The sequence below is a fragment of the Adiantum capillus-veneris genome, chromosome 17, assembly GCF_014529385.1.
Source record: "Adiantum capillus-veneris isolate H3 chromosome 17, ASM1452938v2, whole genome shotgun sequence".
Lineage (NCBI taxonomy): Eukaryota > Viridiplantae > Streptophyta > Polypodiopsida > Polypodiales > Pteridaceae > Adiantum > Adiantum capillus-veneris.
The window spans coordinates 94,001,774-94,014,106 of NC_140947.1; the positions used below are offsets into that span (position 1 = coordinate 94,001,774).

Below are 12,333 nucleotides of genomic sequence, written 5' to 3' on the forward strand. Positions count from 1 at the left end.
CATTTGAGCCACATGAGATAGGATGTGTCGATCCTTCTATTGTAGCTCCTATGGTAATTTTCACAATACCTCATGTGCCTTGGAATCTGCGGCCTATTCCGGTTCCAAAGGCTCATTTGCCAAATTTAGTAGAGCTACTGAATGAGAAAATCAAAATGGGAATCTTGGAGCCTTCTTGTGCTCCATACTCAAACAGGTGGTTCACAGTTTCGAAGAAGAATGGTTCTCTACGCTTCATCCAAGATATGCAACTCGTGAACAAGGTGACAATTAGAAATGTAGGTACAGGTCCAATTGTGGATGAGTTTGCAAAGGCATTTGCAGGGAGGGCAATCTACTCAATGGGGGATCTCTACTCAGGGTATGATCAATTTCAGCTTGCAATCGAAAGCAGAGACTTGACAACCATGAGGACACCGTTGGGTTTGGTAAGGATGTGTACCTTGCCACAGGGAGTAACCAACTCGGTTGCACATATGATGAATGGGATGAATAAGGTCTTACGTGACTTTATTCCTCAAATCACAATGCCTTTCATTGATGATTTGCCTATCAAAGGATGTGAAGAAAGTGACAAAGATGAAGCTATGGATCTCAAGGGATGTTGCAGGTTTGTGGTAAATTACATAAATGATTGTGATAAAATTGTGTCTAGGTTGGAAGAAGTGAATCTTACATTGTCAGGGAAAAAGTCTATGTTTGGTGTCAATGAAGTGCTTATTGTGGGGCACATGCGCGGGCCATATGGTAGGAAACCTTGTCCAAAAAAGGTAGATGACATCCAAAGAATGAAAGAAACATGCACTAGCATCACTGAGGTTAGAAGGTTTCTGGGAGCATGTGTCTTCTATGTTATTTGGATTCCACATTATGCACATGTAGCTGATCCTCTTTATCAACTGCTTAGAAAGAATCAGAAGTTTAAATGGACAGAAGCACATGTAAAATCCATGAAAAAGCTAAAGGAATTGCTCCAGTCAGCAACAACTTTGAGAAAGGTAGACTATGAGTGTCAAAGGCCAGTAATTGTGACAGTAGACACCAGTCCTACAGGGATTGGATGGGCAATAGGGCAAGATGACAAAGAAGGACACAGGTATGTGGTATGATTTGGAGAAAAGGTGCTAAGTGCTCACCAAAGAAACTAGATAAAGAGAGAGTTATGGGATATGGTTACAGCCTTGAAAAGTGGGAAAGAGTACCTAATTGGTGCATGTGTGGTTGTAGAAACAGATTGTCTACCACTTCTTGGGATGATTACAAGCTGCTCAACTCCAGACATTGCTATGTTGCGGTGGATTGCCTACATTAAGTCCTTAAATCCTGAGTTTAAGCACATTGTAGGTAAAGACAATACAGTGGCAGATATGCTATCAAGGGCAAGGTATGAAGATGAGTCACAAATGATTGACGAGGGAGATGATGTAGGCACAAAGTTCTATTCTATCTCTCATGTCAAAGGTAACAATGTTTGCATGACTAATCTACTTGAATCATTCTTGAAAGATCTTTATGAAGGTGATTGGATTTCTATTGGAAGCTACTTGAGTACTCGAACAAAACAGGATGATTGGTCTGAACAAGAATTCAAGAGGATACGCAGGAAAGCATATGGGTACTTTTTGAGGGATGGTTACTTGTGGAAGCATCCTAAACAAAAGGGTGCTACACCACAACAGGTTATATGTAAAAAAGAGACTCAAGTAAAGCTCATGCAAGAGTTTCATGAGAGTCTATGGGCTGGACACAGGGGTGTGTGGGCAACCTTCTCCAAGTTGAAAGAAAAATAATGGTGGAAGGGTATGTATAAAGATGTATCTCAGTTTGTAGAGACATGTGTAGCTTGTCAAGTGTATTCAAATGTTCGACATCGTGATGGATTGCACCCTACATATCCACTAGACATGCACTATAAATGGGTTGTGGATCTAGTCACAATGCCTCTAGGACTCTGGCAAATGAGATATTTGGTTCTTGCACGAGAGGACCTAACTATCCAGGTTGAAGGAAGAGCATTAAGAGCTAGAACCACAAAAGCTGTGTGCAAATTCCTTCTTGATGAGGTGATTTGCCATTATGGTTGTGTGGGAAAAATCACTGCAGATAGAGGTGAACTGGATGCCGAAGAAGCAAGGGAGTTCTTTTCTAGATTAGGAATCAAGCTTTCTCTTACTACAGCTTACAACCCTGAAGGCAATGGAAAGAGTGAAAGAGGGCATCATCCTATCATCAAAGCTTTGACCAAGGCTTGCGAAGGAAGAGTTGGTGAGTGGCCAAAACTGTTACCATATGCTTTATGGGCTGATCGTACAACACATAGCTCAGTAACTGGCTACATGCCTGCGGAGCTAATGTATGGTCAAAAGCCAGTGATGCCGATTGAAGATACAATTCCCACATGGAATGTACTACCTTGGCAAGAGGGGCTTAGCACGGAAGATCTCATTGCACTGCGTATAAGGTAGCTAGAGAAAAGACCTGGAGACATTGAAGCTGCAAAAGAACGACTCAAAAATGCAAGGTTGAAAAACAAGGACTACTTTGATAAGCGACATCGACTCAGGAGCAAAGAAATTGACAAAGGTGACTGGGTTTTGGTGTATGATAGTAGCCTTGGTAACCAGCACACAGTCATGCACAAGTTTTCAAAAAGATGGTTTGGACAGTATGTTGTAAAGCATGTGCATGAAAATGCTACTTACAGCTTGTCTGAACTAGATGGTACAGAAGTAAAGATTCCCATTGCAGGAAAAAGGATAAAAATGTTTAAGAGAAGAGGAGACAATGATCCAGAAAATGTTGGTGAGGAGGAAGAGCAAACCACAGGTAAAGATCAAAGTGAAGATGAAGATTTGGAATCATCCACTGAAGAAGAAATCAAGGAAGATGTACAAGAGGGCTGATCTTACAAAGAAATAATGTGGCACATACCGGAGGATGTGCAGGTTTAGAGGGGGTGGATGTTGTGCTGTGACACGTACATAGTGGGAACGCATGCTACAAGATTTATCTTGTAACTTTTTAGATACATAATTATCTTTCCTATAATGTACATATGCATATTTAAGTATAATAATAAGCCTTCTATCTCATCCTATTATTTTTCTCAAGGGTAACCTATCCTTACTTTACCATCAGAAAATACTATGGGAAAAGCATCAATAGCTCCGCCTCTTTAACTTGGGGCAAAAAGAATTCATTCTTTATTTCTACTATCTCATTATCATCTCACACCCTAGCTAGATCCTATATCTAGGGTAAACTTCAATATATATATATTCTATGTATTTTTTATACTTTTCTTATATTTCTTTTTAAATAGCTACTAGGAGGGAATCAAATCCTAGTGGGACACTAGGTGGCATGATTTCAAAGATACACTTATTTTAATGCATTATTGCAATCATGATAAAAAACTTTGTCAAGGAGCAATTTCATGCTTTCATATGGCATGATGTGTCCTTTGGAATTAAATGAAAGTCTAGGCTAAGGGGACCACCGGAAGACTTTTGCTGCCAGAAATGGACCCTATTTTGATGATTTTTTTACACAAGGTTCCAATTTGAATTGGAAAATGATTTTAAAATTAAAATCGCAGCTAATGAGCTGAAGTTTTGGCCAATATTTTTACTTTTTTATTTGAAGCCAAGGTTGAGGAGATATGATCAAAATACTGGACCCCAGTCTGCCCACATCATGCAGGGATAGCTCATTTCCAACTTTTCCAATTCCTATTCACACTGGCTCCTCTCTTCTTGTGTAAACCCTTGGGGGTTTCCTTCACCTATAAAAGGGGACCTCTTCTTCCTTGAAAAGGGAACTTAAGAATTCAAGCCATTGAGGAGAGGAATTCTTGAGGGAGTGAGTAGTAATGCCTAATTGTACTTAGCCATTAACATAAGCCCAAGCCTACACTTTCTCCTAGAAGGAGACTAGCCATTTGAAACAAGCTAACCTTGGAAGATCAACTCTAATCAAAGAAGGTCTTGCACTTGGTGTATCAATCAAAGTGGAATTATCCACTCTTCTTCTCTCTCCATCAATAATGGTGCCGAAGGGTTTGTCAAGTAAGATGTGTTCTACATTGATGTTTTCTTGATTTCTTGTTGTTTTCTTTTTCATCTCTAATCCAACATATATATATGTATCTAATCTCATCTCCTTAAGCAAACCTATCTCTCTCATTCTTAGTAATTCATCCTCTCTGCAAATTCTAGGTTCTCTTTTCTACAGGTACATCTCTCCCCGCAGTAACCTTATTGCCTACGGGCAAGAATAGGGCTTGAGAGGGAAACTTCTCATCCCTCAGCTTCTCTCATATCTACATTTCTCACATACTATCCTAGATGAATAAACCACATGATGATCATTTCTATCGCTTTCACTCTGTACGATCTATTAGAATTAACGTATGGATTAGCCAAAAATACACTTTCAACAACGTATAGTGTTTCTCTTTGGCCCAAAAAGGCTTAATGAAATACTTCTATCACCGGATCCCATCATACTACCTCTCATAGACTATGATTTTTCTTTTGATGTAAGCGTAGTTATCTTGCTATGAACCAAGAGGATTTGTACACACAATTAATCCCAATCACTAAACAAAATATATATATTATGGTAAGCACAAAACTACAATTCCAAAGAACAATTCGTAGCCTATTTGGTCAGCCAAGATTGAATGCCATTAACTCATCTATTAACCCTTTCATATTACCCATGATACGATATGACCATAGCCTTGATGTTTTCATCTTCGTATTGTTTTGACATTCTCTTTTGTGTTCTTTCTTTGTGTGTGTGAGTGCAAGAGAGAAAGAGTGAGTCTTCTTTGATTGCACTTCTTTCCAAACCCTATTCTTCATGGCATCTATGGTTTAACTCCTTCATATAGTTTTTGTTGAGTTCTCTCACAAACTCTCACAGCCATAAGCCCGGTGCTTTCATGGCAAGACCGCAAATTTTTCGACAGTGTAAAGAGCTGGAGTCGAAGATTATGCATGAGGAAGATAATATGGACACTTTTCTTGCTGGTGTCAAGGGTATCAATGAGAAACTTAGTTATGCAGGTGAAGTCAATTCAGACAGTTCCCTTGTGCAGACTGTTCTTGATACCTTACCAGATTCTTACCAGACTGTTACTAGTACTTGGAGACTTATGACCCAAGGAAATCCTGAAGTTGTCAAGTTTGATGCATTATGCACATTGTTGTTGCAAGAGTAACTTTATAGAAAAACAGGACTAGACAGCGTGCAATTGAACATGCTTTTATTGATTCTCCATGAAAGGGTGGTAACAACAATGTAGCCACTTCTTATGGTTCTGCTGCGAGTGGCAAAACTTCTATTCCGAATGCTTCTACTGGCAGTACTTCGCCTAGCAATTTTGGTCATAAGGGCAAAAAGAAGACGTGTTGCCATTATTGTAAATCTAACGATCATTGGATCAAGCAGTGTCCTAAGTTGAAGGCCAAAGAGGCTAAGAAGAAAGAGGGTGGTTCCATTACAAATGCTGGTTCCACTACAAATGCAGCCATTGTTGAGTCTTCTATAAGACGAGATTGTAATGCTGATGTTGATGCAAATGGGCTTTTAGTGCAGAGTTCACTTACAATCCAGTTGTCCATGATGTATGCATGTCAGTTTGCTGCAGATTCACATGTGTGGTATTTTGATAGTGGTGCTACAAAGCACATTACCTCACATCGTGAATTGTTCACGTCTCTTGAATCTGTCCCTCATGGGAATTCAGTTACTTGTGCCAACAATGCCTCTTATTTGGTTCAGGGAGTTGGAAAGATTGTGCTTACTACTGCAAATGGCAGTTCTTTCACACTTGTTGATGCACTTTATGTACCTAGGATCAAAAAGAATCTTTTGTCTGTATCTACACTTGCTAGACTTGGACTTGTAGTCAAATTTGTGGATAACAGATGTACAGTTCATGATCTTAGTTTTGGTGATGAAATTGTTGCATCTGGGATTTTGTGCCGTGGGCTGTATAAGCTCACTTTGTATGACAAGTGTGGACAACATTTTGCAAATGCAGTTGCAGATTTAAGGGCTATTTCAGATGCAAAACTTTGGCATGCATGTTTTGGTCATCTGAATTTTGCCAATTTGCTACGTTTGCAAAAATCTGATATAGTTTCTTCTTTGTCGCCTCTTGAATCACCTATCAAACATGTCTATGAAGGATGTATTTTGGTTAAAATGCAGCCTTCTAAGTTTCCAAAGGATGGTTCAGTTAGGGACACATTCAGGTTGCAGCTTATGCATAATGACATTTGTGGGCCCATGCAAACTCCGTCCTTCGGCAATTACCTTTACTTCATGACTTTCATTGATGATTAATCCAGGCATGCATGGGTATTTCCGCTTAAAGCGAAGTCCGAAGTTTTTATATGCTTCAAACAATTTTTGGCTATGGTTGAAAATGTCTCGAAGTGTACTATGGGCACCCTCCGTTCCGATCAAGGGGGGGAGTATATGTATCATGAATTCAATGCATTTCTGGCTAGTTGTGGGATAAAACACCAATGTATAGTGCCTTATACACCTTAAAACACGGTGTTACTAAGAGGATAAACAGGTCACTTACGGAAATGGCACAATGTATAGTCAAAAGTCAAGCTTTGCCGCATTACTTTTGGCTTGAGGCTAGCATGTGTGCCACTTATGTACTAAAAAAGGTATCCTACGAAAGCTTTGCAGTCTATTACTCCATATGAAGCATGGCATGATACAAAGCCTTCTATTGAGCACATGCGTGTTTTTGGCTGTTTGGCATATGATTTGGTGCCACAAACACAACGCAAAAAATTGGATGATTAGGCTGTCAAATGTATTTTTGTTTGTTATAGTGATGAAAGCAAAGGTTACAGGTTGTATCATCCGCAAACAAAGTGTATTCTGGTTTCACCAAATGTAGTGTTTGTGGAAGATTCTGTTCAGCCCTTGCTGTCATGTACTAGAGACAGTAATGTAAGCTCACATGACATTTATGACACTTTGTTGCCTCTTTTTAGTGGTGGAAATACGAATGTAAATTCTAATGAGGCAAATGTACAGCCTATGGGGGTTTCTGAAAATGTTACAGATCAGCCTATTACTGATGCAAATGTACACGAAGTACTTGATGAGGAAAGGTATGAAAATGAGCAGGCTAGAGGTATGCCAAAATGGCTGGTGTATACATTGCATGATAGTAAATTGGATGCACCTTTGTCTAGTCGTACTCGTTCACGCTCTTGCCATGCATCTTATGCATCAGATTGTTATGCTTTGGCTGTATCTAGCTTACATGATGTTGAGGAGCCTTTGTCTTTTGATAAAGCACAAAATTTAGAAAATTGGATGGCTACCATGCAATCAGAATATGATGCACTTATAGAAAATGAAAAATGGACTTTATGTGATTTGCCTCCTAGAAAAAAGGCCATTGGTACGAGTGGGTTTACAAGTTGAAACCCAAGCCAGATGGTGAGATCGATTGTCATAAGGCTTGACTTGTTTGCAAAGGGTTATGCACAACAAGAAGGTATAGATTATGAAGAGACTTTTTCTCCCACTTATCGAATGACTACTGTGCATTTTCTATGTGCATTGGCAGCTCATTTTGGTTGGGATGTACATCAATCAGACATTGTTACAGCTTTCTTGAATGGTGACATATTTGAGGAAGTTTATGTAATGCAGCCTCGCGTTTTTGTCAAGAAAGGACAAGAGGACAAAGTGTGCAAATGCAACAAGGCTTTGTATGGGTTGTAGAAATCTCCTTGTGCTTGGTATGAGAAAACTGACACTCATTTGGTCAAACAAGCCTTTCATAACAGTCCAACAGAAAGCACATTGTGTAAAGTGTGAGGGTGATGTACTTCTCATTGTGGTTCTTTATGTCAATGATTTGTTGATCACTGGACCAAATGAGAGACATATTGTTGAATTTAAGGCTGATTTGAATGCTACTTTCAAGATGAAAGATGTGGGGCTGTTGCATCATTATTTGGGAATACAGTTTAAGCAGTGTGATGGTGGTATTGCCTTGTGTCAGAAAAGTTAAATAGAGACATTGCTATGTAAGTTTGGGCTTGAGGATTGCAAACCTATCATCCACTCCTATGGAAATAGGTTTGAAGTTGACTCTACATGATGCTGGAAATCCTGCTGATGTCACTCTTTACCAAACTGCTTTTGGATTCCTCATTTATGTATGCAACACGAGGCCCAATATTTAGTTTTCAGTCTCACAGGTCAGCAGATTTATGCATAGCCCAAGGTCTAAGCATTGGCAGTCTGTCGAGAGTATTTTTTGCTACCTTAATGGCACTTTACAGCTTGGCTTGTTTTATCCCAAGGGGGGATCATTGCCACCAGACTTACATGCTTTTTCGGACTCAGATTGGGTTGGCTGTTTTGACACGCGAGTATCCACAAGTGGTTTTAGTTTCATGCTTGGCAGTTCATGCATATCATGGTTGATCAAGAAGCAACTTATTGTGGATACTTCAAGTTGTGAGGCTGAGTACAAGGCAGTCTTCACAGCTACGATTGACTGTGTATGGCTCAGACACCTTATGGCTGATTTGGGTGTTGGTTAGGACACTGCCAATACTATCTACATTGATCGTCAGAGTGCATTGGCAGTTGCGAGGAACCCATTTTTCATGCTCGCACAAAGCACATTGAGGTGCATTAACACTATGTCAGGGAGAGGCTCTCAGCAGGAGAGATCAGCTTGGATTATGTGCCAACACAGGACAACCTTGTAGATCTTTTCACAAAGGCATTGTCTCGTGAGAAGCTTGAAGCTTTCCCCAAAGCTTTGGGCTTACTCCACTTTGTGGACTGATCATGTCCTCAGGGCATGGCACTTCCCTTTACTCATGTGTCAGCTCTCATTCACCAAATCACTCCGGGGGGGATTTGTTACCATATACATGTGGTAGTGATGTGTGTGAACACACTAGGACCACCAGGGCATTTTTTCCCTCCTTAGGAGGTTTTTCCCCGGTGCATTGTATATACACCCATCACTCTAGGGCTATCTATCTTTCCATTGCACACTAGGTAACACACTCTCTATTGTGTGCCTTGAGCTTCCTTCATCTTTTCCGAGGAATTCCAAAGACCGAGCAAGATTTGTCGAGCGAACCAAAAATCGAGCAAAATAAGCCAATCAAAGAGGACAACATACATATCATTGTCAGCTCTTGATACATTATGACAATACTTAATTTCATGTGAATTTTCATAAAGTTAGTAAACAATATAAAATTTTCTTATTAATATTTCTCTACATCTAGAGGCATCTGCATGTATGCAAGAAAAACCAAATTTTCTTATAGGTGTACACATTCCATGTATATCTGTCTCTCCCCCTCCCTCTCCCTCTCTCTTTCACAAGCTTTGAGAGTCACAAATAATATGCACTGCACTCACATGATAATTTTTAAAATTTTGGTCCTAGAGGCTCTATTTGACCTTTGAGAACGAGAAAGGAATCTCTCTCTCTCTCTCTCTCTCTCTCTCTCTCTCTCTCTCTCTCTCTCTCTCTCTCTCTCTCTCTCTCTCTCTCTCTCTCTCTCTCTCTCACACACACACACACACACACACACACACACATTCCCTTCGATGCGAGATAGGGTGTTGGGGCAATGGAGAAGAGTCAAATCAATTGTGCACAAATTATGCTCATTGCAAGTTTGAGATTCTGAGTACCAGAGTGCTCAGCTTTTGGTCACATCCGAACTTTATTCTCTCACATTTGCAGCAATGACTTAGACCTACACACTTTCCTCTCCTTGCCATAGTGTGGGCTCTCCATTGCGACTCTCATCACCACAATTTTGGAGCATCGAGAGTCACTCATCACTCAAACACATACTACATCACATGTAACTTTGGTCTCATAGGTCATATTTGACCTCCGAGGACGATAATAAAATCTATCTATCAGAAGTAGACTCACTCTAATGTTAGAACTCTCTTCTTCTTCTTCTTCTTCTCTTCTTCTCTATCTCTCTCTCTCTCTCTCTCTCTCTCTCTCTCAACAATAAAAACTTAAAAGTCCATCCACATCTCCCTCCCTCTCTCTCTCTCTCTCTCTCTCTCTCTCTCTCTCTCTCTCTCTCTCTCTCTCTCTCTCTCTCTCTCTCTCTCTCTCTCTCTCTCTCACACACACACACACACACACACACACACACACACACACACACAACAATCAAAACTTAAAGCTCCATCCAGGTAAACCAAAATTTTGAGAAATGGTACCGTCTGGCCACAAAATAATTTTCCATCTCCACATATTCAAGCACTACTTTGTAGCTAATAAATTTTTTATAAACTCCATTGAATCTTTCCAAATGAAGATTTGAGGGATGGCATCTGCAAGGGATTTGAGGACCTGAAGGACATCCACAATATTTGCGTAGGGCATTTGACGGTAGAGGATTTGCGACATTTGGATTCAGCTAGTAGGCATGGAGGCCCCAATTCTTCGGCTCAAGCACGCTTACACCCTCTAGAATGGGCAAGGGGTCGAGCCACCGACGGAGCCATGGACGTCACAGCTTTGAATCAAAAATTTCCATCTCAGTGTGTGTGGTGGGGGCCTTATATTATAATCATTTAAGAAAAAACCCCTTCAATCAGTCCGCGGATTGATTTGGGGCATTCTTAGATCCCACATTTTGCAGTAATCTGGGTAGTGCAAATTTGGTACAAAGCGGATGAGAATGGGGACCAATAGAGAATTTTAAGGCTTACTAATGACGTCGTGTAAGCAGCTGGTGGTGGACGAGCACACAATGAAGTTGGTGCATGGTATCCCACCATCTATTGATCGCTCTCTTGCACGATGCCTCCTCTATCCCCGCCATCGCTCTCACCTCCAATTCCGTTCACTTGCAAGCCCTGCGCGCCATCACCAAGGACTCCATTACCTACACTAGCACAGCACAAGCGCCGGTCGATGATCCTGCCGGATGCAGCTCCATTAATAATGCACTAGACGAAGAGTTATGTCCTCATATCAAGCTAAGTCTAGAAGCACAGCATGTCGTGGAGAAGCTTTCTTGCTTTGAAGCAAGGTGTTTGGGTTATCGGTTTATTGGCCCCGAGCACTTGCTGCTGGGACTACTTAGAGAAAGAGAATGTAGCGTTGCCGTCTCTGTGTTAGACACACTTGGAGTTGATTATATTCATGTCAGAAGTGAAGTGATCCAAATGATTGCCCTATAAGAAGATATTGAAGCAACATGCTTGATCGCGGTACCACTGCAAACACTCGCAATCGATATTCTAGGCGGAAGAAAGGCATCGCTATATTCCCGCCTGAGGGTATCACCATCACTCCCGCCAGCATCGATGCAGCAATAACAGACACAATTTTCATGTCTTATTTGCATGCTTTTGCTACTGACCTCACATAGCTCGCAAGACAAGGTATGCTCGACCCTGTCATTGGTAGACAATCTCAAATCGAGCGCACAATCAAAATTCTCGGCCGGCGGACTAAGAACAATCCATGCCTTGTGGGCGAGGCTAGCATGGGAAAGACTGCCATTGTGGAGGGCATTGCACAGATAATTGCTTGCGGTGCAGATGTCTCCCAGGCTATAGCTCGAAAGAGGATTTTCAGCCTGGACATTTGATCACTGTCCGAGGTAGCCCTTGCTCCATTTCTACACCCCTCAGTACACAACAACAATGATAACCCCCTCACACAGCAGAAACGCCTCGCTCTCAGTTGCTAGCTCTCGCACAATGACTCTCTCTCTCTCTCTCTCTCTCTCTCTCTCTCTCTCTCTCTCTCTCTCTCTCTCTCTCTCTCTCTCTCTCTCTCTCTCTCTCTCTCTCTCTCTCTCTCTCTCTCTCTCTCTCTCTCTCTCTCTCTCTCTCTCTCTCTCTCTCTCTCTCTCTCTCACACACACACACACACACACACACACACACACACACAGTTAAAAAAAAAAAAACTCTCTGAAAGAGCGCACGCCGGCGCGCGCTTTTTCAGAGAGTTTTTTTTTTAAAACTGAGAGACCAAACCCCCATATTCTCTCCGCCCCTCTCTGCTGTAAAACTCTCTCTCTCTCTTCGTTTAATTATCCTGAGCAGGATCGAGTCGCGGAGCCAGAGTTGGCCGAGTAGGGGCTGCCTACAGAGGTTTCCTAGACGGGGCGGGTCTTTAGAACTGAGAGGGCTGAGCCTCGCATGGAAAGGTGAAAAGGGACGCCTGAAGGAGGCCGCTAGAGGTGGCAGGCTGCAGAGGAAGGAGAGGGAGAGAGAGAGAGAGAGAGAGAGAGAGAGAGAGAGCGCATATTGTTTTTT

The 12,333-nt window shown here is 41.4% G+C and overlaps 1 pseudogene; it reads left to right on the forward strand.

The window, feature by feature from the left end:
* The first annotated feature begins 10,824 nt into the window (after positions 1–10,824).
* Positions 10,825–11,759, forward strand: LOC147437724 (chaperone protein ClpC1, chloroplastic-like; annotated as a pseudogene).
* The last annotated feature ends 574 nt before the right edge of the window (positions 11,760–12,333 follow it).